At 44.5% G+C, this 23,434-nt stretch overlaps 1 long non-coding RNA gene across 4 annotated transcripts in view; it reads left to right on the top strand.

Annotated features, from left to right (window-relative positions):
* LOC115086456 overlaps nucleotides 1-23,434 on the top strand; it is a 212,651-nt gene that overhangs the window by 62,081 nt on the left and 127,136 nt on the right. For 2 of the 4 annotated variants that reach the window (XR_003855304.1, XR_003855300.1), the window contains exons 3-4: nucleotides 9,275-9,378; nucleotides 13,259-13,365. This is a non-coding gene — a long non-coding RNA (uncharacterized LOC115086456). Of the gene's footprint in view, nucleotides 1-7,222; nucleotides 7,653-9,274; nucleotides 9,379-13,258; nucleotides 13,366-23,434 lie in introns of those variants that run through there. The other 2 variants (XR_003855299.1, XR_003855301.1) reach the window with 1 other exon arrangement.

The following is a 23,434-nucleotide window of genomic DNA, read 5'->3' as shown; positions in this document are numbered from 1 at the left end:
TCTCCGCCTCCTTCTCGAGCTGCCTGCGTCGGCTTCTCTCCCACTTCCTACTCGAATCAGGCTCCCCAGTCCAGGTGATTTACTACTCTTCAGTTTTTCAATCAGGCCTACCTGATTTGCATCTTCTAGGTTCACCGTGATTTGATTCAGTCCATCTGAATCATTACCTATGAAAACCTTCTCCATTACGGGTACTTCCCCAACATCCTCTTCAGTAAACACTGAAGCAAAGAAATAATTTAATCTTTCCACGATGGCCTTATCTTCTCTAAGTGCCCCTTTAACCCGTCGATCATCTAACGGTCCACCTGATTCCCTCACAGGCTTTCTGTTTTGGATATATTTAAAAAATGTTTTTACTGTGAGTTTTTGCCTCTACAGCCAACTTCTTTTCAAATTCTCTCTTAGCCTGTCTTATCAATGTCTTACATTTAACTTGCCAACGTTTATGCTTTATCCTATTTTCTTCTGTTGGATCCTTCTCCCAATTTTTGAATGAAGATCTTTTGGCTAAAATAGCTTCTTTCACCTCCCCTTTTAACCATGCCGGTAATCGTTTTGCCTTCTTTCCACCTTTCTTAATGTGTGGAATACATCTGGACTGTGCTTCTAGAATGGTATTTTTTAACAATGACCACACCTCTTGGACATTTTTTACTTTTGTAGTGGCTCCTTTCAGTTTTTTTCTAACAATTTTTCTCATTTTATCAAAGTTTCCCTTTTGAAAGTTTAGCACTAGAACCTTGGATTTGCACACTGTTCCTCTTCCAGTCATTAAATCAAATTTGATCATATTATGATCACTATTGCCAAGCGGCCCCACCACCGTTACCTCTCTCACCAAGTCCTGTGCTCCACTGAGAATTAGATCTAAAATTGCTCCCTCTCTCGTCGGTTCCTGAACCAATTGCTCCATAAAGCTATCAGTTATTCCATCCAGGAACGTTATCTCTCTAGCGGGTCCCGATGATACATTTACCCAGTCAATATTGGGGTAATTGAAGTCTACAGAAACACTGGTGCAGGAAAAAGTTCTCACTTCCACAAAAGTAGATACTAATGAAAAATGTTTATTCAAAAATTTAGAGACTAACAGAAGTTCATTTTGGCAACTCCATCAGTAGTAACATAATTCCCTTGAAGTCCCCCGACACGGTCCCGTGTTTCGCACTTGCTGCATCGGGAGGGACCAATATACAGTCAAAATCTACAATATAACAGAATTATAAACTAGAGTCAATAATGGAAGCAAAAGACTATGGGAAATGTGTTACACAAGCTGTCACATACTTTTAAACTTTAGTGTCTGGAGCGCAAGCGCCCTCAAGCATTTGACAGCCATTTAAACACTAAACAAACACAAAAAAGGCGCGAAAGAAAATTTCTCGCGACAGCTGGCGGAGCTATTCTCTTAGTAGAACAGGTGCCATTCTATATCCTTGTTAAGTCCATTCGGACAGGGTTAGGACATTTGGTATCTCCCTTACAGCATAAGAACATAAGAACATGCCATGCTTGGTCAGATCAAGGGTGCATCAAGCCCAGCATCCTGTTTCCAACTGTGGCCAATCCAGGCTACAAGTACCTGGCATGATCCCAAATAGTAGATAGACCCCATGCTGATAATAGCCAGGGATAAGTAATAGAGGTGTGAATCATGTGCCCTATTGTCTTAACGGTCGAAATCGTCTGGCAGGAGAAGAAAATCGTGTTTGGCACGATTTTTTAGTTAAAAAATTGTTTTTTCCGATTAGTGCACACTAACGGGGAGTTAGTGCGCACTAACCATTGTTAGTGTGCACTAACAGAAAATGATACAATTTGACACTTTTCAGGTCAGTTAAGGTCAGTTTAGGAATGAATATGTATTCCTATTGGCTGCCCTCTTATTTATTCATGTTACCAAGGTTCCCACTGACAATATATGGGGGATGGGAAATGGAAACAGTTGGTAGCTTGACAAAAAAAGTAATGTGATCAGTCAATGTGACTAGAACCTGTGCCCTAACCCTGATACCAGGGGTGTTGTGATCTTCCTGCACACAGTGCCCTATCCCTGATACCAGGAGTGCTGTGATCTTCCTGCACACAGTGCCCTAACCCTGATACCAGGGGTGCTGTGATCTTCCTGCACACAGTGCCCTAACCCTGATACCAGGGGTGTTGTGATCTTCCTGCATGCAGTGCCCTATCCCTATTAATACCAGGAGTGTTGTGATCTTCCTGCACACAGTGCCCTAACCCTGATAGCAGGGGTGTTGTGATCTTCCTGCATGCAGTGCCCTAACCCTGATACCAGGGGTGTTGTTATCTTCCTGCACAAAGTGCCCTATCCCTAATACTAGGAGTGTTGTGATCTTCCTTCACACAGTGCCCTAACCCTGATACCAGGAGTGCTGTGATCTTCCTGCACAAAGTGCCCTATCCCTAATACCAGGAGTGTTGTGATCTTCCTGCACACAGTGCCCTAACCCTGATACCAGGGGTGTTGTGATCTTCCTGCATGCAGTGCCCTATCCCTATTAATACCAGGAGTGTTGTGATCTTCCTGCACACATTGCCCTAACCCTGATACCAGGGGTGTTGTGATCTTCCTGCACACAGTGCCCTATCCCTGATACCAGGGGTGTTGTGATCTTCCTGCATGCAGTGCCCTATCCCAGTTACCGGGGGTGTTGTGATCTTCTTGCACACATCCCGGTATCAGGGATAGGGCACTGCATGCAGGAAGATGACAACACCCCTGGTATCAGGGATAGGGCACTGTGTGCAGGAAGATCACAACACTCCTGGTATTAATAGGGATAGGGCACTGCATGCAGGAAGATCACAACACCACTGGTATCAGGGATAGGGCACTGCATGCAGGAAGATCACAACACCCCTGGTATCAGGGATAGGGCACTGTGTGCAGGAAGATCACAACACTCCTGGTATTAATAGGGATAGGGCACTGCATGCAGGAAGATCACAACACCCCTGGTATCAGGGTTAAGGCACTGTGTGCAGGAAGATCACAACACTCCTGGTATCAGGGATAGGGCACTGTGTGCAGGAAGATCACAACACCCCTGGTATCAGGGTTAGGGCACTGTGTGCAGGAAGATCACAACACACCTCTGGTATCAGGGTTAGGGCACTGTGCGCAGGAAGATCACAACACCCCTGGTATCAGGGTAGGGCACTGTATGCAGGAAGATCACAACACCCCTGGTATCAGGGTTAGGGCACTGTGTGCAGGAAGATCACAACACTCCTGGTATTAATAGGGATAGGGCACTGCATGCAGGAAGATCACAGCACCCCTGGTATCAGGGATAGGGCACTGTGTGCAGGAAGATCACAACACTCCTGGTATTAGGGTTAGGGCACTGTGTGCAGGAAGATCACAACACCCCTGGTATCAGGGATAGGGCACTGAGTGCAGGAAGATCACAACACCCCTGGTATCAGGGTTAAGGAACTGTGTGCAGGAAGATCACAACACCCCTGGTATCAGGGTTAGGGCACTGTGTGTAGGAAGATCACAACACCCCTGGTATCAGGGTTAGGGCACTGCATGCAGGAAGATCACAACACCCCTGGTATTAATAGGGATAGGGCACTGCATGCAGGAAGATCACAGCACCCCTGGTATCAGGGATAGGGCACTGTGTGCAGGAAGATCACAACACTCCTGGTATTAGGGTTAGGGCACTGTGTGCAGGAAGATCACAACACCCCTGGTATCAGGGATAGGGCACTGAGTGCAGGAAGATCACAACACCCCTGGTATCAGGGTTAAGGAACTGTGTGCAGGAAGATCACAACACCCCTGGTGTCAGGGTTAGGGCACTGTGTGCAGGAAGATCACAACACCCCTGGTATCAGGGATAGGGCACTGAGTGCAGGAAGATCACAACACCCCTGGTATCAGGAATAGGGCACAAGTTCTAGTCACATTGACTGATCACATTACTTTTTTTGTCAACTACCAACAGTTTCCATTTCCCATCCCCCCAACCATCACCTCAGTGGGAACCTTGGTAACATCAATAGATAAGAAGGCAGCCAGCCAATAGGAATACATATTCATTCCTAACTGACCTTTACTGACCTAGAAAGTGTCAATAATTTGTATCATTTTCTGTTAGTGTTCCTGAGTTTCCATTTCCATTTCCCATCCCCCCAACCATCACCCCAGTGGGAACCTTGGTAACATCAATAGATAAGAGGGCAGCCAGCCAATAGGAATACATATTCATTCCTAACTGACCTTTACTAACCTGGAAAGTGTCAATTTGTATCATTTTCTCTTAGTGCGCACTAACGGGAGTTAGTGCGCACTAACACGATTTAACGATTTTTAACGATAAATCGTTAGAATTTCTATTGTATTGTGTTCTTTAACGATTTAAGACGATATTAAAATTATCGGACGATAATTTTAATCGTTGAAAAACGATTCACATCCCTAATAAGTAATGGCTTTCCCCAGATCCTCCTGGTTAATAACAATTTATGGACTTTTCCCCTAGGAACTTGTCCAAACCTTTCTTAAAGCCAGCTATGTTATCTGCTTTCTCCACATTCTCTGACAATGAATTTCAGAGCTTAATTATGCAGTGAGTGAAAAAATATGTTCTCTGATTTGTTTTAAATGAGTTACTCACTAATTTCATGAAGTGTCCCCAAGTCCTTGTATTTCATGACATGTCACCGAGACCTTGTATTTCATGAAGTGTTCCCGAGTCCTTGTATTTTTTTGAAGGAATCAACAACTGATTTGAATGTACTCATTCTACTTCTCTCATGATTTTATAAACCTCTATATCCCCCTCTGCCACCTCTTCTCCAAGCTGTACAGCCCTAACCTCCTTACCCTTTCCTCATAGGGGAACTGCTTTGTTGCTCTCATGGAGCCTTGACGTCTTTCTTTAACTCTTGGTGCCACTTTGCCCACTCCTGGAGGTCTGTTTTCATTTAGCTGGATAGCTAACAAGTTATCCAGCTAAATGCCAGAATGTTTTATTGTACGTCCCACTGATCTGAAAACATGTTTAAGATGTTTGATCAAAACCCACGGTTTTGCTGAAAAATAATAGTTTGGAAAAATATTTGAAACAGTGAAAAAAAATATTTTGAACAAGAGGTGTCCATGATGGATGTTGCAGACACCATTGTTCAACTGATTATTTTAATGAATACTTGAATTTGGTTTATGAGCAATGTCATCATTACTAGAACAACAGAGGAAAATTGGGGGGATCCCTTCCTATGGCTTTGAACCAGAGAAGAGACACTTCCTCGGATGGGGGAACCCCTTTCCAATATTACATGGACCAGGGAATGCATGTGATGCAGCTCAGGGCTCCACCGAAGATAATGTGACCCAGGCAACTCCCTGCTCTACAAGTTTTAGTAGGTTTATATATGAAAAAAAAAAAAGTAACAAAGGAAAAAATAAGATTTTGAGTCACCCGTAATCATTTCTGTCTTCTAGAAAGAAAATGATGTAAAAGCAAAGAACAACAGATCATAAAAGCAGATTTTAACGAGATATTAAAAAAAAAAAAAGAAGCGCGCTGCATTCTGAAAAAACTACATTCAGAGCAGAAATTGCCATAACATATAATCCATTAACACCCTCCGTGCTGCCTGCAGTCCTGCCCATATACACTTATATCCAACTACAGAATTCTTATTCATTCACTACAGCCTACGAGACTCAAATATATTTAGTCTGGCTTCAAGCTGATAAAAGTTTACATCAGAGCACTGCTTCAGCTCCATATCTCCCATGATTATTTGCATATAAGCATGTAAAATGGATTTTAGGAAAAGTGTGCATGTATGTTACACAGGTGTATATGTGTACCCTCTATTTTTCAGACTTATGCACGTAAGCCCTTTTTGAAAATCAAGGCTGAAATTCAAGTATACTTTCTACTTGCAGACATCAGCTCTACTCAGGCTGTTTTCAAATTTACATCCCTGATGAATAAATTTTCAAAGGGTTTCCACATGTGAAAATGCCTTAATCATGCATAAGTTATACACACATATGCATAAGCCAAGTATGTGTGAACCTGTGTGTTTATGTGGGAAAGTACACGTGAACAAACTGGGCGTGATTGGGACATATTGCAGTGTGGTTTGGATGCCTGCGGGTACTTTCCTATTTCGTAATAAACGGACATGCAAATGACATTAAGTGTGTGAATACTTTGGCCCTTGCTATTTAATGCGACAAATTCAGACTTTCTTTGTCTTTTTTGACCTGGCAATTGGCATGCCGGCTTCTTCCGGTGAGCAGAAAGGGCAGCTTGTTAGGAGTAGAGGCAGGGGGCATGGGGACTAACAGGGAAATCTGTGTCCTTCTCCAGAACTTTGCTTGGCATCTCTTGTCAGTTTCTTTTGTGAGTCTGTCTGTCTGTCCTTCTGTCTCATCCAAGGTTTGCTCTCATTTTGGGGGGAAACTTTCAGTGGATGACATATCTTTTTTTTTTGGGGGGGGGAGAGTTCACTGGGGTAGACTGGGGCTAATTGGGTTGTGTGTCTATGTAACTGGCACCTACTGGGTTAATGTGTGTGTATGTGTGTATGTGTGTATTAGGGATGTGCAGAGGGAACGCATACGTTGCATTCAGTATTTGTATTCGTTGGGGGGCAGACATGTTGCATTCGGCAAGGGGGGACCCTGATACGTTCATGCATTCGATCTTATTGGTTTCCCAGCTAAAATTTAATTAACTACAACCCCCACCCTCCTGACCCCCCCCCCCAAGACTTACCAAAATTCCCTGGTGGTCCAGCGGGGGGTCCGGGAGCCATCTCCTGCACTCACGCTGTCGGCTGCCGGTATTCAAAATGGCACCGATAGCCTTTGACCTTACTATGTCACAGGGGCTACCGGTGCCATTGGTCAGCCCCTGTCACATGGTAGGAGCACAAGATGGTGCCGGCCATCCATAGGGGAGAAGGCAGAGAAGAACAAAGTGAGATTTCTCAAGCTAGTAGGCAATGAAGCTATTGTGATAGTAGATATCTATTCAAAACCTGGCTCATGATCCTGCTGGCATAAACACAGATTGCTGCAGATGTCTGCTAAAACAAGGCTTACTGGCAGAGCAGGGCAGTCATTGAGAGAACCTTTGGCCTACTCAAAATATGTTTCTACTGCCTGGACAAATCAGGAAGATGTCTACCGTATAACCTAACAAAGGTCTATGATATTTTCTAGTCTTCTGTAGGCATCATAACCTGGCCAAAAGACAACATTTGCATCCTCCAGAGGGACAAGATGCTCATCTGACTTGGCCCAATGATGAAGAGGAGGAGGAGGAGACCTGAGTGAGGAAGAACTGCAGGAATATATTTCCAGATTCACCAGAAGACTGTAGAGGACAGGAAAACTCTGATAAAAGAAATGTTCAAAGAATGAAGGTCTTGCTGCACTGATGTGCCTCTTTTGTTCAGATTTCCAACAAGATGAGTAGAGGAGTAAACCTCTCCTCTCCTTAGACCAGTGGACTGTGATCCTGGCTCATGATCCTGTGACTTTGGGCAAGTCACTTCATTCCCCATTGCCTTAGATACCAGCTTAGATTATGAGCCCGCTGAGGACAGAGACATATCTACACTACCTGAATGTAATCTGTTTTAACGTGCTTGAAAAGCAGAAAATAAATGAGATTTATTTATAAAAGATAAGTGATATTGGTTGGTGCATAACAAAAAACATATTTTTCTAGGACTTCCACTCCTTTTGGCTGGTGGCTTTAAACCGTATTATAGCCCAAACCTGATGCTTCTGCACAGAGATGTGCAGTCACTAAGGGCATGGACAGAGAAGATAGTGGAAATTGGTGATAACTGCCGGGGGGCTCGAGGGATGATAGGGGCTCTTGAGAACAGACATATGGGCACCTAAGGATGAATGCCTGGCTCAATTGGTATGCCTCTCTTCTTCAGATTTCCAAGAAGATGAGGTCATCCCCATGTCAGCAGAGGGTGATTTCTCCAGCTAGGTCATCAGAAACATATGGGGGGGGGGGGGGGGGGGGGGGAGTATATAATGGGATGGTTTTATTGTTACAACCAAAAGAACAACAGAGCGTCCGCTGAACGTCAGCCAATAGTATCCACAATGATAGTGCAGACCTCCTATATTGAGTCCCAATCAGACTGATTCAATGACAGATTTGGAAGTCAAGTTCTTTTATTATTTGATACGGCAACTCCACTGACTTACAGCACAAACATCTTTTAAGGCGCCATTTTGAATACTAGCAATACAGCCCGAGTGCAGGAAGTCGCTCCCGGACCCCCGCTGGACTTTTGGCAAGTCTTGTGGGGGTCAGGAGGCCCCCCCAAGCTGGCCAAAGTCCCTGGGGGTCCAGCGGGGGTCAGGGAACGATCTCCTGCACTCGTGCCATCGGGTGCCAGGAACCAAAATGGCGCCGATAGCTTTGCCCTTACTATGTCACAGGGGCTACCGGTGCCATTGGTCAGCCCCTGTCACATGGTAGGAGCACAAGATGGCGCCGGCCATCCAGTGCTCCTACCATGTGACAGGATCCGGCCAATGGCACAGATACCCTGTCACAAGGTAAGGGCAAAGGACGGCCCGGTAGCCGGAGGACGGCCCGGAGCGGGAGATCGCTCCCGGGACCCCCACTGGACCACCAGGTACCTGTAAAAAGGTTTTTGGGGGGGGTCGGGAGGGTGGGGGAAGCTAAGGGGTTACTTTTAAAGAGTCGGGGGTGGGTTTTTTGTTTATCGGCTGGGCAGCCGATAAACAAAACGCGAACGGGCCCGATGGGAAAAAACCCACATGTGAATCTGAACCGGAATCCGAACCGATTCCGGTTCCAATTCACATCTCTAATTTTTATATGATAACTTATCTTAAACTGTCCTTGGAATGCTGGGAAATAAGTCTAATAAATGTAAAAAAGGATATATATATTTATCAAAAACTCTTGTATCCTGCTTATCTAAACAAATATCCATTTTTTTTTGTAAAGGAATGTCCTCTAAGTAGAGAATATGGATACAAAAATGGTAATGAAATTCAAGAAAATATGTGATAAGCTCAGATGATCCCTAATGGTGAGAAGATGAATTGGAGGCCAGTGATAGGCTGGGATATGTGATGTTCATACAGGAATGAAGAGGAGTAGATGAGATGTGCCTGTTATTCTCCCTGTCCGACATCATAGTCTGTGAATATGGTAGGATCAGGTTTTAAAGATTGAAGTATTTCAAACAAGTCTCCCTTCACTTTTTCTAGGGCAGTGGCAAAGGGAGAGGTAATGAGGATAAAGGAGGTGCAAACTACTTACACTGTAGGCCAGTGCACAGCTGGGATGATGTCGGCAGGCTGCAACTCCCCAGGTACTGTCCGGCAAGGCTAGATGTTTGAACAAATGAAATATGTTGTAAATTGCCTTGTGCTAAAATTGGAAAAGTGGTCTATAAATATAAAATATATTGTATTACTTTTGTTCTTCTTATTTAATTGTAATGAACATGTAAGTGGTTAAATAAGCCTTTTTATTTAAGATTAGCATAGACATACTTTTGACCAGATTCAGATGAGGCAGCGTAACCCCATTTGGTCCATCCACATTGCCAAGTTTCCCTCTGTCTGCTATGTCATTGCAGACATTTCTGTCTCCTTTCATCTTCCTGTATTGTTGTTGCCACTCTCCCCAGTATCTGTCTCAAGCAGTTTAGAATTTTCTCACTATTACCAGCTCTGATGGTTGGAAGGCAGCTCCTGGTGTCAACCACCATCTCTGTAAAGAATTATTTAGGCTGAGCCTTTCTCTTTCTTACCTTATATAATGTCTCTTGTCCATGAGGTTCTTTTTCTTTGGAAAATGCTGCCTTCTTGTGTTTTATTAAAACCTCATAGGTGATTCTAGGTTAGGATCATATTTCTCTCACTGTTTTCCTTTTACAAAGAAGTTTGCTGTAAAAAAAAAATGAATCATTGTGCTTCTCTGCAGTAGAAATGTGGTTGTGATTGGAAAGTCAAATTACTAATCCAACTAGATTACAGTGTTGGTAGTCTAAACTTTTCTCATCATTAAGATCAAGATAGTATTGTTTTTCAGTCAAGAACATCTTCACAGAAAATTGAGCAAGGTGGCAGTCTGCAGGTACATATGCAAAAAGCACAATAGAAGTTCTATCATTAAACATTGTAAGAACCTTTTGATAGAGTTATCTCATTTTTAGATATTTGGTTCCCTTCAATAGCATCAAATGGCATTTTTTCTAAGAGAAGCTGCAAAGGACCTGAATAATTTGTATTTTATTTCCAAATACTCTTTCCTTTTTTTTTTTTTGTGATCTTTGAAACCCTTTTCAGCACTGTATAAATATATTCATCTGCAAATCATATCAGTCAGCTACTCGTCATTGCAATTGGTCATACAGATTTAGGGATGATGGAGAATATTCCTGCATTTCTAATTACAAAAAGTAATAATTAGACAAGAGCTTGAATGAATTCAAAATGGGCTTATTTGTTGTGACACCAATTCAGATAATCAACTAATAGCATACAATAAGCTATGTATTGTTTATGCCAACCCTATGCACCATGGATTAATAGCAAATTTAGGCCTGGATTTTCTATAGGTGCACAGATTTGTGAATCCCGCAATAATGGAGGGCAGGGGAGCGAAGCAGGGGGCAGGCCTGCGAAAGCCAGCAGCGATTGCATCTCCACTGTGTTATCGCTGCTGGCTTTCGCACCTAATAGCGCCACCGTGAAAGGTGGTGCTATTGGACACGCCACTGGCGGCGATAACGGGTCTTACCTTATCACCGCCAGCGAAGTTACTGCCGCATCCGTCCTGACACCACCCGACTCCACCTCTTCCGGTCCTGACTCCTCCCCTATCAAGCTATTGCACTCGAAAAGGGACTTTTCGCGTGCGATACCGATAGGAAATGACTCCCTTAAAGGCATAAGTAGTAGAATGGGTACACCATCAATAAAAAGATTGACAGGTGAGATAAGGATGACATTAGCCAATCAGAATTCACTTCCTGTCTAGGTCCCATCCATGACCCAGTCCTGACTCCACCCATATCACACCCAGTCCCATAGAAATGAATGGACATTGCTCACCCATGCCTAACCCAAACCATGTCCCTCCTACCCCAAATCACACTCCCAATGTGTCATCAGAAATCACTTCTGAATGCCTTTCAATGACTTCACCAGAAATCCAACTGAACCACATTCCTAACTCTGCCTCTCCAAAATACTACACCCCCTAAAATATCGTTAGAAATGGCCTTGTTGCATTTGATTATGATAGAATTAATGAACCCTGTCCACTTCTTGATCCCATCACCAGAAGTAACATAATAGCATAGTCCAAGCAGCTCTTACTGGGGGGTGGTGAAACAGCCAGAAGCAGGAGCTCCTCTCCCTGCACGCTCTCAATCTGTGCACAGTGACTGGGAGAAAGTGCTCCCCACCTTCCCTCTCCCCTCTCTCTGTTCAGGTGGCTTCAGTGTTAATGTGCAAAGACAATGAGCTTACCTGTCAGGCATTCAGTGTGAAGTTTGAGCAGATCCATTGTAGTTTACAAAATGAATGACTAATGGCAGGGTGGGCGGGGGGCTAGAAACTCAGACAAGTCAAGTGAATAAAACAATCCTTGAGTTTTTAAATACAGACTACTTCAATTACTACCACACACAAGAACCATGCATGAGGAGATTTAAAGAATAGGAATAAGCGTAATAGAAAGTTTTGGTGGGATAAATCCTCCTCTTCAGCCTGTTAAAATATGTAAAGAAACAGTGATCAGAAAACAAACAACAAAAAGGGCTTACCAACCAAGAGGCTTATTTTTTACACAGACCTGCTAGAACACATTTTAAAAGAAATAACACAATCGTGTCAGATGTGTATGTACATTGGCAGGTTGATTTGGTTGACATGTCTGCCTCGTTCGATCATAGCAGGAGTTACAAATAAATGTGTAGCACTTACACGGTATGAAAAATAATATTTTAAAATTCAGAGAAGAAAACAGACCGGGCTGCTGTGGTGACAGTAAACCACATAACTCACGTGGGCATGCCTGAACATATATAACCAGACATAGAAATAAACCATATGATAGCTAACACATAATATTGGTCACCTGAGAACAAATCCCAGATAAAAAGACAGTAACTACTCACAATGGGTCGGATTTTAAGAGGTACGAGCAGGCGTAGATTTGTGCGCGCTACCCGGCGCGCACAAATCTATTCCTGATTTTATAACATACACGTGCATATAAAATCCAGGGTCGACGCACACAAAGGGGTGCACACTTGTGCACCTTGCGCGTGCCGAGCCCTAGGGCAGCTCTGATGGCTTTCCCTATTCCCTCCACCCCCCCACCTTCCCCTCCCTTCCCCTACCTAACCCGCCCCCCAGCCCTATCGAAACCCCCACCCTGACCTTTGTTTAATAAGTTGCACCTGCCTCTGAGCAGGCATAGCTTGCACGCACCGGCCAGTGCCGGCGTGCAATTCCCCAGCACAGCGGCTGTGCTGGAGGCCTCGGTCCCGTCCCGCCCCAGACGACCAGACCCCGCCCACTCCCCGTCCCTTTTTTCAAGCCCTGGGACATAGGTGCATCCAGGGGCTTGTGCGCGGTGATGGGTCCATGCAAAATAGGCTCGGCACGAGCAGGAGCGGGTTTTCGTGGTTACACGCGTAATATACGCACATAACCCTTTTAAAATCCACCCCAAAAGCTTTAGCTTTGCAGTTCTAAAAGTAAAAATAAATTAAAATAGATCTGTACGCAATCCCAGAAAGGCAAGAAATCGAATGCAAGCAGCAGTCAGCATTAAAGAAGGTCCTTAAATGTTGCTTCCTTCTTGTAAACTTCTGCACTGAATCAGAATGCTATCCACTGGTACAAATGCTGTGTGTGCACAATAGTAACAAACGAAAAGCAGAGGAAATCACAGAGACAGAGACTGAAGACTTCACGTTCGGACAAAACCTTTCTGATTTTCAGGTCAGAGCCTTTATTCTCAATTTTACTGATACTGTAGTGGATACTACAGATACGTTGCTGTACCAAGCTGTGGGAAATGTTGGGACATATTATTTGCTGTAAAAACTAGGTAAGAAAAAATGTCTTTCATTGTGATTATGCATTTTAGAGTGGGAGATTGCGATAATAGAGGTTGTATTTAGAACAAATGTATAAACGTATAAAAAATGTCAACATTATGTTCTACAGGGAAATGATGACTTTGTGGTCAGGAGAATATGGGGACTTGCTAATTATCAACCTGTCCTGTCTGTGCTGTTTTTGTCTATGCATCAAGGAACCATTAAACGCAGAAGGTAATCAATAAAGACAAGCGCCCCCCACTGGTAGACAGTCTTTTTTTTAAAAAACACATTTAAATCAATCATTTGTGTAGCTATACACAGGATTCTTAGAAAATGCTTGGCTATCATTTGTTATGATGACCATTTTGAATCTGTTATAGATGACCCAATTGAAAACATCATGCTTGCTAATGTGGAATACCCATGACATGCAGGAAAAATTAAGAATAGTTTGAACTAAGTTGTGCCTGGAATGTGTTTTAAATGTTATTTTATTAGTGGCATATAAAAGAGGTATGTTACGCCCATTGGTCGCAGATAGCTGTGACCACTAATGCTCATCTCATTTTTTGCTGCATTATCATCCTTTGGGAGAATGGCGGCCTCCGCCAGCCACCACCGACTAGCCTGGCATTTATAATGTACATTATAAATAAGTGCTTCAGTAAAAAATGTATAATTGAAAAAAACCCTAAAAAAAGGATTGCCGCAGATGATTAGAAGTCCGGGCGGCTCTCCTGTCAACATTCAGAGAACACGCTGACAGGCTTGATGATGCGGCTATATAATTGAAAACAAACACAAAATAAATATATCTAGTCTGGTGGGGATACGGCGATTCAGAGAAATTCATTGTGACATTTCCTTTTCTACATAGACCCTGTTATAGAGTCCATCAAGCTAGGGTTAGAGAACATAGTAGAAATGGCATATTTGTGAGACTTTCTTCACTCCAAATGACATTAAATCTTCACCAAGGTGCACTATGATGTTCATTCACTCTACCTGAGAAACTGGCACCTAAACCCTAAACCACCACCAACACCTCACCTCGAGCTATTAGATGGCCCTCCTATAGAGATATAAATACTTTACTACTATGAAAACCTTGTCGATAGAGTCTCTCTCTCTCTCTCTCTTTCTCTCTCTCTCTCTCTCTCTCTCATCTAGTTGCTAGTGCAAACCTCATTCTTCTCTCCTAGATAATATTTTTTATTTACAACCAATTTTGGAAAGTTAAGACTTGGTTCATGCTTTATTTTTGCCCTTAGCTGACTATTGTAACATCTTACATCTAGGATTACCCTGATCCAAACAAAGCAGTTAAAAGTTCTGCAAAACACAGCAACCAAGTTGATCTATGGCCTGTGGAAATGTTGTCATTACCCTCCAACTTTGCAGAAGTTACACTGGCTTCTGGTGTTATACTAAATTTAATTTAAAATTCTATGTTTGGTTTTTTGATCTCTTCATAAGGGTCACCCAAAATAGTTATCAGTTGTTTAGTTCCCTATTCTCTAGCAAGAACACAATGAGGTCCACATTCAGAAGCATTTAGTTAGATAACTCAGAAGTTATCTAGCTAAATTAATATTTTGGTACTTAGTCAGCTATAGTATTATCCAGCTAAATCTTAGCTGGATAACTTAGGGGCATTTCAGGGAGGAGTTACATTAGCTGACTATGGGGGTCATTTTCTATCCCTTTTCATGTGCAATAGCTAGAAAGGGGCGGAATCAGGGTGGTGTTGGCACCGGAAGAGGAGGAGTCAGGGCGGCATTGGGGCGAATGCCACGGAAACTTCACTGGCAGTGAAAAGGTAAGGTAAGACCCCTTATTGCTGCCAGTAGCGTGCCCAATAGCACCAACTTTCACGGTGGCACTATTGGATGTGAAAGTCGGCAGCAATAACACCGCGGTGGTGTGATCGCTGCCGGCTTTTGCAGGCCCACCCCCCCCCCCCGCTTCGCCCCCCTGCCCCCCGTTACCACGTGATTCAGGAAGGCGTACGAAGATAGAAAATCCAGCTCTAAGTTAGCCAGCTCACTCTGATGTTCAGAGTGTGCTGGATGACTTATCTGGGTAAGCCTGGTCAGGCCTAAAATCTGTCCTAAAGTTAGCTGGGTAAAGTTAGCCGGCCACCTTTAGGAAAGCCAGTTATATTCAATAGCTGGCTAAAGTTGTTATCCAAACAGTGACTGAATATAGACATCTATGCTCCTTTCAGTAGGAAATGTTAAAGATCTATCCTGTCATATTAAGATTAGAAGTAACACACTGTTCACCATTCTGTTTCTAAGCCTTTGTACTTTGGAATGTGTTGCTTTCTGAAATCTACTCTGAACTGAATTATCTAAAATTCAGGAACATGTGAAGCCTTTAACTGTTATGCCTCTAATGCAGTAGATCTCATATTCACACACTCATTAAAAGGTGGATTTTCACATGTAAATTGCACATGTAAATTGTACATGTAAAAAATAGCACTTAAGCATGTAAAATATCTTACACATGAGTATACGCTATTTTAGAATTCTCAACATACGAACGTAAATCAGGGTCCGTGAGTAAATTTATACATGTTATTTATTTATTATTTATTTAATGGTTTTATATACCGACATTCATCAAAGACATCACATCGGTTAACAGTAAAACAGTAAACTACGCTTTAGGTGCGTTAGACATGAAAACAGGTGAACAAATATATGCATTGTAAACTACGCTTAGGGGTAGATTTTATAAATTTGCGCGAGCGCGTACTTTTGTTCACGCACCAGGTGCGAACAAAAGTACGCTGGATTTTATAAGATACGTGCGTAGCCATGCGTATCTTATAAAATCCGGGGTCGGCGCGCGCAAGGGGGTGCACATTTGTGCAACTTGCGCGCGCCGAGCCCGGTGCGTGCTGCCAGTTCCCTCAGAGGCCGCTCCGAAATCGGAGCGGCCTCGGAGGGAACTTTCTTTCTAACCCCCGCACCTTCCCCTCCCTTCCCCTGCCTAACCCATCCCCCCGGCCCTATCTAACCCCCCCCCCCACCTTTGTTTGCAGATTTACGCCTGCTGAAAGCAGGCGTAAATCTGCGCGCACCAGCAGGCTGCTGGCGCGCCATCACCCGTCCCGGGGGCTGGTCCGGAGGCCTCGACCACGCCCCGGGCCGGCGCCATGCCCCCGGTCCCACCCCGAACTGCCCCCTGACCCCGGACACGCCCCCGGACACGCCCCTTTTACGAAGCCCCGGGACTTACGTGTGTCCCGGGGCTGTGCGCATGCCGGCGGCCTATGCAAAATAGGCGCGCCGGCGCGCGAGTGCCCTGCGTGCGTAAATCCGGCCGGATTTACACGCGCAGGGCTTTTAAAATCCGGCCCTTAAATTGTATTTGACATGAAACAGGCGAACAAATATATGCATTGCCATGAACAAAATATATGTCAGAAAAAAAAAATATATATGTCAGAAAGATTAGCTATATATGGATAAGTGGAGGTTCAAGATCACTATATGATGGAATATGATGGTTCAAAGAAACCTACTGTTATGCTCCTGCCCACAAGAAGCGTGTGCAGGTTCTTACCTCACAGCCACAGCCAGCCGGGCTGCTGACGCTGCTTCTTTCTCCCTGAATCAGCTGGGGCCGTTTCCACAGCTCTTGCCATGTGGTCTGCTCCTCGGCTGCTGTCTCTGCCTTTCCCCGACGTGCTGCTGTGATCCCGGGACCTTCAGCGAGCAGGCCGTCTCTCCCAGTGCCTGCTTTAGCCCGGGTCCTTGCCCAGCAGGGAAGCCGTCCCTGCCGGTGCCTGCAGTCTCTCACAGTTCCCTGCAGCCAGCACTTCTCTCTGCCGGTACCTTCAGCCCTTCCCCCGCAGCCAGCCTTGCCTCTCTCTGCTTCTGTCCGTGCAGCTGGGAGCTGCTCCAGTCCAGGGCTGCTCCGCGGCTTCCTTGGGCCCTCCACGTGGCTGAGGACGCCACCAGCTTCCAGCTCTTCTCTCCAGCCTCCTAGGGTGCGAGCACGCGCCTCTCTGCTGCTCTTCAAGGGCCAGCCAGGTGTGGCCCCCTGCTGACCCCTCCCTGGGCGTTGTCCACTTCAGCCCTACTAAAGGGCTCAGCTTTCACTGTGTCTTTGCCTTCGCAAGGAGTTGGTCACTCCTGAGTTCCTCGTTCCAGGAGATGCCTTGTATTCCAGCCTTCTGCAAGGTCCAGTGTTCCATGTTTCCTGTTGAAGCTTCTTGTCAAGTTGTTCCAGTCCTGATGTCTGCCTGCCATTCCAGTCCTGATGTCTTCAGTGTTCCAGTCCTGATGTTTGCCTGCCGTTCCAGTCCCAAGGTCTGTCTCTTGATCCAGTCCTGATGTTCCTGATGTCCATGTTCCAGCCCAGAGGTGTGTCTCCTATTCCAGTATATGTGTTCCAGTCCTGATGTTCCTGATTTCCTTGTTCCTGATCCTGATGCCTAACCTGCCTTGTGCTGCCAGGAGAGCAGCGTATATCCTTGCCTTGTGCTGCCAGGAGAGCAGCGAACCTGCTTCCTCTTTCCTGTGCTCTCCCGCTCTCAGCGTGGTCCGTGACCAGCCTTCCAGGGCTGTGTAGGGCGCGCATGGGACAGGGTGGTCCATGACTCAGTCCCGCGGGTGGCCTGAGTAGGGCGCCCTGAGGGTCAGTGCCCATGTCTTCCTTCAGCCCTCGTTCCTGACTCCACCTCTGTGCATCCAGTACCTCGACCTGAGTTCTCGTCTTGCCTGCGTCCATGTCTATGCATACTGCACCTCGTTCCTGAAGTCCACGTCTATGCCTGAGTCCACGTCTAAGGATCCTGCATCTATGCCTGAGTCCACGTCTATGGATCCTGCACTCGTCCTGAGTCCACGTCTACGCCTGAGTCTACGTCATTCCTGAGTCTCGTCTGAATCCATGTTCCAGTCTTCACTGTCCTGGCCTCCATCTGGCCTGCCGCTTCGTGCCGTACCCTGCGGCAGGTCCGAAAGGGCTGGGAACGGTTGGAGGACTGTTCACAAGACCAACATTGCGTTGTTGGGTCTTCCGAAGCGCGCAGGTCCAGAGGAGGGCCTGTCTTCCATGTCACTCCAGCCCTGCTCCCGTCCAGCCCATGCTCGGGCATGCCACGCCTCCCGCGGCACCTCTCCAGACCCTCTGGTGTCGAGCCGCGGCCCAAGGACACACATCACCCAGGAGTGGGATCGCTCTCCTAGCGCTCCACAACACCTACAGTCAGAAAAATTGTATATATGAGGCAGTATGTAAATGGGAATTATATACATTGCACTACAAATACTATATACATTGCAAATACTATATACATTGCACTACAAATACTGATAAGATTGCCCCTGTCACATGGTAGGAGCAATGGATGTTGCACATAATCGAAAAATTCTCCCCTCCCCCACGCGCGTGCGAGTGGGGTACCCACTTGCTCATGTGCGTGCCATTTATAAAATCGGGTGCAATTGTGTGCATGAATATCATATGACAGGGGCTGACCAATGGCACCGGTAGCCCCTGTGACATAGTTGGTCAAAGGCTATCGGCACCATTTTGAATACCGGCAGCCGAGGGTGTGAGTGCACGAGATGGCTCCCGGACCCCCCACTGGACCACCAGGGAGTTTTGGTAAGTCTTGGGGGGGACAGGGGGGTGGGGGGTTGTAGTTAATTTAAATTTAGCCGGGAAACGAATAAGAATTAACGTATAAACGTATCGGGGCCCCCCCTCGCCGAATGCAACGTATCTGCCCCCCGACAAATACGAATCCTGAATGCAATGTATGGCGTCCCTCTGCACATCCTTATTAGACGCTGTCCTAGAGAAGCATACGCCGATAGCCAGCTGGCGTGCAAAGTTTACTTTGTCTCCCAAGGAGCAATAAATATTAAACAAAAAAATTTAGGGTAGCTAGGTAGGGGTTAGGGGTCGGGGTGGACAAGGTAAAAAGGAGGAAGGTTAGGTAGGGGGATAGGGAAGTTCTCTCCAAATCCACTCCTTAATTGGTGCGGACTGGGAGGGAAATGGGGAAAAAGGCCGAACGCATTGTCGCACATAATCGAAAAATTCTCCCCTCCCCCGCGCGCGTGCGAGTGGGGTACCCACCTGCACATGTGCGCGCCATTTGTAAAGTCGGGCGCAATTGTGTGCATGAATATCATATTTTATAACAGGAGCGCAGTGATGTGCTCCTGTTATAAAATTGGCACATCCATGTGCGTGCGCTGGGAACTGCGTGCACGTCTGTTTAAAAATCGACCCCATATGTCTTTAAAACTGGAAGTGAAGCTATGCGTATATATCATTTATGAAAACTTATCCAATTAGATTTCACTTATCTGGTGCTACGTAATCAGATAAGTCTGGAAAGTGCTACATGTCCGGACACATTGCACTTTTCAGATCTACTCAGCTAAGTATGATAGCAGGATAAGTCTGTAAAATGCTACTTAAATGGAAAAGTCTTAAAATGTTACTTTTCTGGCTAAGTCAGATAACTGGATAAGTTTACCAGTGCACCTTAGCCAGCTGCCTGATTTAGACGGCTAAGTAGTGCTTTTTAGCCTTATCTGCCAAGCTGCTTTTCCACTACTTATCCAGTTAAGTTCTGATGTATCTGCTAAGTCCGAACTTGTGTGGCATGCGGTTTTTACACACATGAGCATGATTATGTGCATACATATTCATATTTTATAACATGCACTTATCATATGCACTTTACATGCACTCATATATATGCGTAATTGGGCACATGCATGCAGCTTTGAAAGTTATACACCTTGGCTCTACTTATGTACTGACCTATAGATTTTGTTTCTCCTTTGCTCCTGTTTTTTATTTTATTATTACCACTAGTATGAGGGATTTTCTTTCTTTTATGGCAGACACGTTTTTATTGTTGATAGAAGTGCACTTAGATTGCCTCACTGAGATTGTGTTTTCCTTTGTATTTTGTCTATCATTTTTTGATTTAATTTAATTATGTATGTTCATTTTGGTTTGTTAACCGCTTGATTTCTTCAGACAAGTGGTATATTAAATATAATAAATAATAAACCTGCTTCTCCCTAAGCAAGTCACTTTGACCTCCATTGCCCCAGGTAACAACTTAGTAATTGATTCACTAAGTGTTTTTCCCATAGACTCAAAATGGGAGAAAAGCTTTACTGAATCTGGCCCTTATACTGTGAGCATCTCTGGGGCGGTGGTCTACCCGAACTATAACCCATCTTGGGTATAGATTGATGAACGTAAATAATTAAATCCAAGATGCCTTATCCCCGCCCTGGTTCCAACTGAGCCGGAAGCTTAAAGGAGCAGGAGGATACTGCCAAGACATAAAAGCAAAATGAGTGTGTTAAGACGAATCTTGCTTGCCTGTTTTTAAGGTTAGTGGCTCTTTTACCATTGAGTTCTGTCAGTGGCCCGTGCAGCACCTTCTGGGGAATTTTCTGTGCCTGAAAGCCGAGGGTGACGTGTGAACGCTCTCAGCAAGCCAACAAAGGAGCAGTATTGAGTTGAAGCCTGGAGGGCAACGTTAGTGCTCACTGGTCTCAGATCTGTGCCACGCAGTAATTCAACAGCTCCTCTGTGAACTTCCTGCCTGGAACAATAAGGTAATTACTGTACTCATCAAGGTTGTGCCAGGTCACTGAGTCAAGCTAAAGCAGTAGGATGGCTCTTCTCAGCAGGTGTTAATTGATGAAAATTGCTCTATGTCATTATATCTAGAATGCATCTTCACTATTATAACCATCACTATCTGTTTCAGCTCTGTTAACAGATGGACTTTTTATTCTTTTCATTACTTCATTACTGTTTATTATTATTATATAAACCCCTCTTGGTTTTGAGGTCCCTAATACAGGGGTGACAGCAGAAGTACTTGGGGGCCACTGTCTCATGGATTTCTCTTAATTGCACCATCGAAAACTGTATTAAACCACTAAGGGGGTTCACCTGACAGGTGGGAGGACAAGCCTCCAGGAAACTAAGCTCCTGGGGGTAGGTACCTTGTATGATCTCTGACAACCAAACAGTCTCTCTTCCACTTGTACTCACGTGGGTAGATCTCGCAGTTCAGCAGGCTGGTTCTTGATGTGTAATAGAGCAGGCAGAGGCTTGGAGTGGATCTCAACCAAAAATAGTTTACTATAACTCGTAAAAATGAATCCCAGGCATAAAGGGAAAATCTTCAAACAAAACAACACGATGGTAGCTCCAAACATCAAAGCCTCTCCCTGTAGGCGCAGCCTCTGAAAAAGTGTCCAAACCTCTCCCCAGTGACGGGAAAGAAAAGCTTCTCTCTAATGTAAGGCAGGGAGCTGGTGGTTGGAAAACAGACCCCCCCCCCTCCCCCTCCTCAAAAGATGACAAAGAAACTTCTGCAAAAATCAAAGTTGACTTCTCCTCTAGGTCACTACAGTCCCCACTATCACTGGATGCATGACAAAGTAGCACCCAGGGCAGCTGCAGTCCCCACTTTGACTGGAGGCAGGGCTAGCAGCACCCAATCCTGTCCCCTCAGGCAGGAGAGTTCCCTCCTGAATTGGGAGCAGGCCAAAAAGATCAAACCAGCTCTCTCCAAAGTCAAAGCCCTCAAAACTCGCCTGGTGTGTCCCGGCCAGCAGCTTCCACTTCCAACAAAAAGCTACCTCCAACCACATTTTCCTCATGCTGAACCCAGCTTGTAAAGGGGAGCTCAGCCAATCCCAAAATAAGGGGGTGTGGCCAAACAACTGGGGAGGATCTAAAAATGCAAAAACCTCTCCCAGCAGCTGGAAAGAACGCAAAAGCATCTAGTAAGGGTGAAGCCTTCCTTATATTATTATTCGGTTCTGCTTTATTATTAATTTTGTCATTTTTAATGTTTGCTGCTTGTGTTATTCTGTTCCTACATGGATGAGGGATACTGCACAGCGACCTTTTCGTTTGTTGTCTTTCCAAGGTTTTCAGGCAACCTGTCTTGCATCATCTTCACCAGATGGTCTCCAATTAATCCTGGACAGTTTCCCAGTTATTTTCACTATGACGGCTTAATTTTCACAAGCACTAAGAGTTCAGCGATATCAGTTAACTAATGGAAGCCATTCAAGAGTTTAAATGTTAGTACTTGTTTTCCATTGCCTTGACGATCTGCGAAATAAAATTAACAACTTGCATGGAAAAACTGAAATTTGTATGTTCTTATTTGCATTTATTGGTATCCAGTATTCTGAACTGGTTATGTATTGCAATATATTTGTTCCTATCTTCTGTACTAGAATATCGATTTTCAGACCATTTTTACAAATTACCATAGGACTTAACATACAACTCATATTTGGTTATTGCTTTGTTTAAGTTTATAGAAGAATCCACAACAAAAAAATATCTTTCTGTAGCTTCGTTTTGCTAACGATAAATGCAGTGTCCATCTATTTAGCTCAAATAAAGCTTGTTTTGTCGTGGTAATAGGGAGGTTATGGACCACTTAGAGCAGATATAGGCAACTCCAGTCCTTAAGTGCTGCAAGCAAGCCGGGTTTTCAAGATATCCAAACTAAATATTCATTCGATATATTTGCATAGACCAATCCCATTCAGTGGTAGGAATCTGTTGTTTCTATCACTGAATGCAAAATTCTTCTCAATGAAGAGAATGTAGGCTGGGATGTGGTACAAAAACATTTAGTTGTAAGGAAAGAGAAGCATATTGGTGAAAGATCTCTTTATTATATGCTAAGCTCTGTAATAATAAACAGCAACAACTGGAATGGCCTTCCTTAAATTACGATAGAGGCCTGTTAATATTATGGGATCTGCAAATTTCAAAAGATCATGATTTTCCAATCAGCTGTTTCTTGCAACGGGCCTTTGATCAGCTGTTTCTCCCACAATTTTGATTGAGTTGACCACTACTGAGCTGTAATTATTTGACATTTCATCCCACAATTTAGGTAGGGCCCCATCTATATGGAAACCAACTGTATTTTGTGATCCTTTAGAATTTGATGGAAAAGATTATAATCCCAGATTATTTTTTCCATCCACCTGCAAAAATTACACTTTCATGGCTTAACTTCACCAAACCAAAGTCAATCACAACAATCAGAGCTGATCCATATTGTTTTATTGGCTATTGATAGACTACCTAGAAAACACTTTATAGTCAGACTAATGTTGCTAGTTCGAATCTGTAGACTAGGTCTGATCCCTGGACATTGCCCCAGTCACATGACAGGTCAGGTCGGCACCATTTTTCAAAATGGCGTTGACTGGGATGGGTGCAAGAGCGTGCCATGGGCAGCATCACAGGAGCA

This window comes from Rhinatrema bivittatum, chromosome 1, assembly GCF_901001135.1.
Source record: "Rhinatrema bivittatum chromosome 1, aRhiBiv1.1, whole genome shotgun sequence".
Taxonomy (NCBI): Eukaryota; Metazoa; Chordata; class Amphibia; order Gymnophiona; family Rhinatrematidae; genus Rhinatrema; species Rhinatrema bivittatum.
Note: the sequence above shows the minus strand (reverse complement) of the source record. Positions and strands in the feature narration are given on the sequence as shown.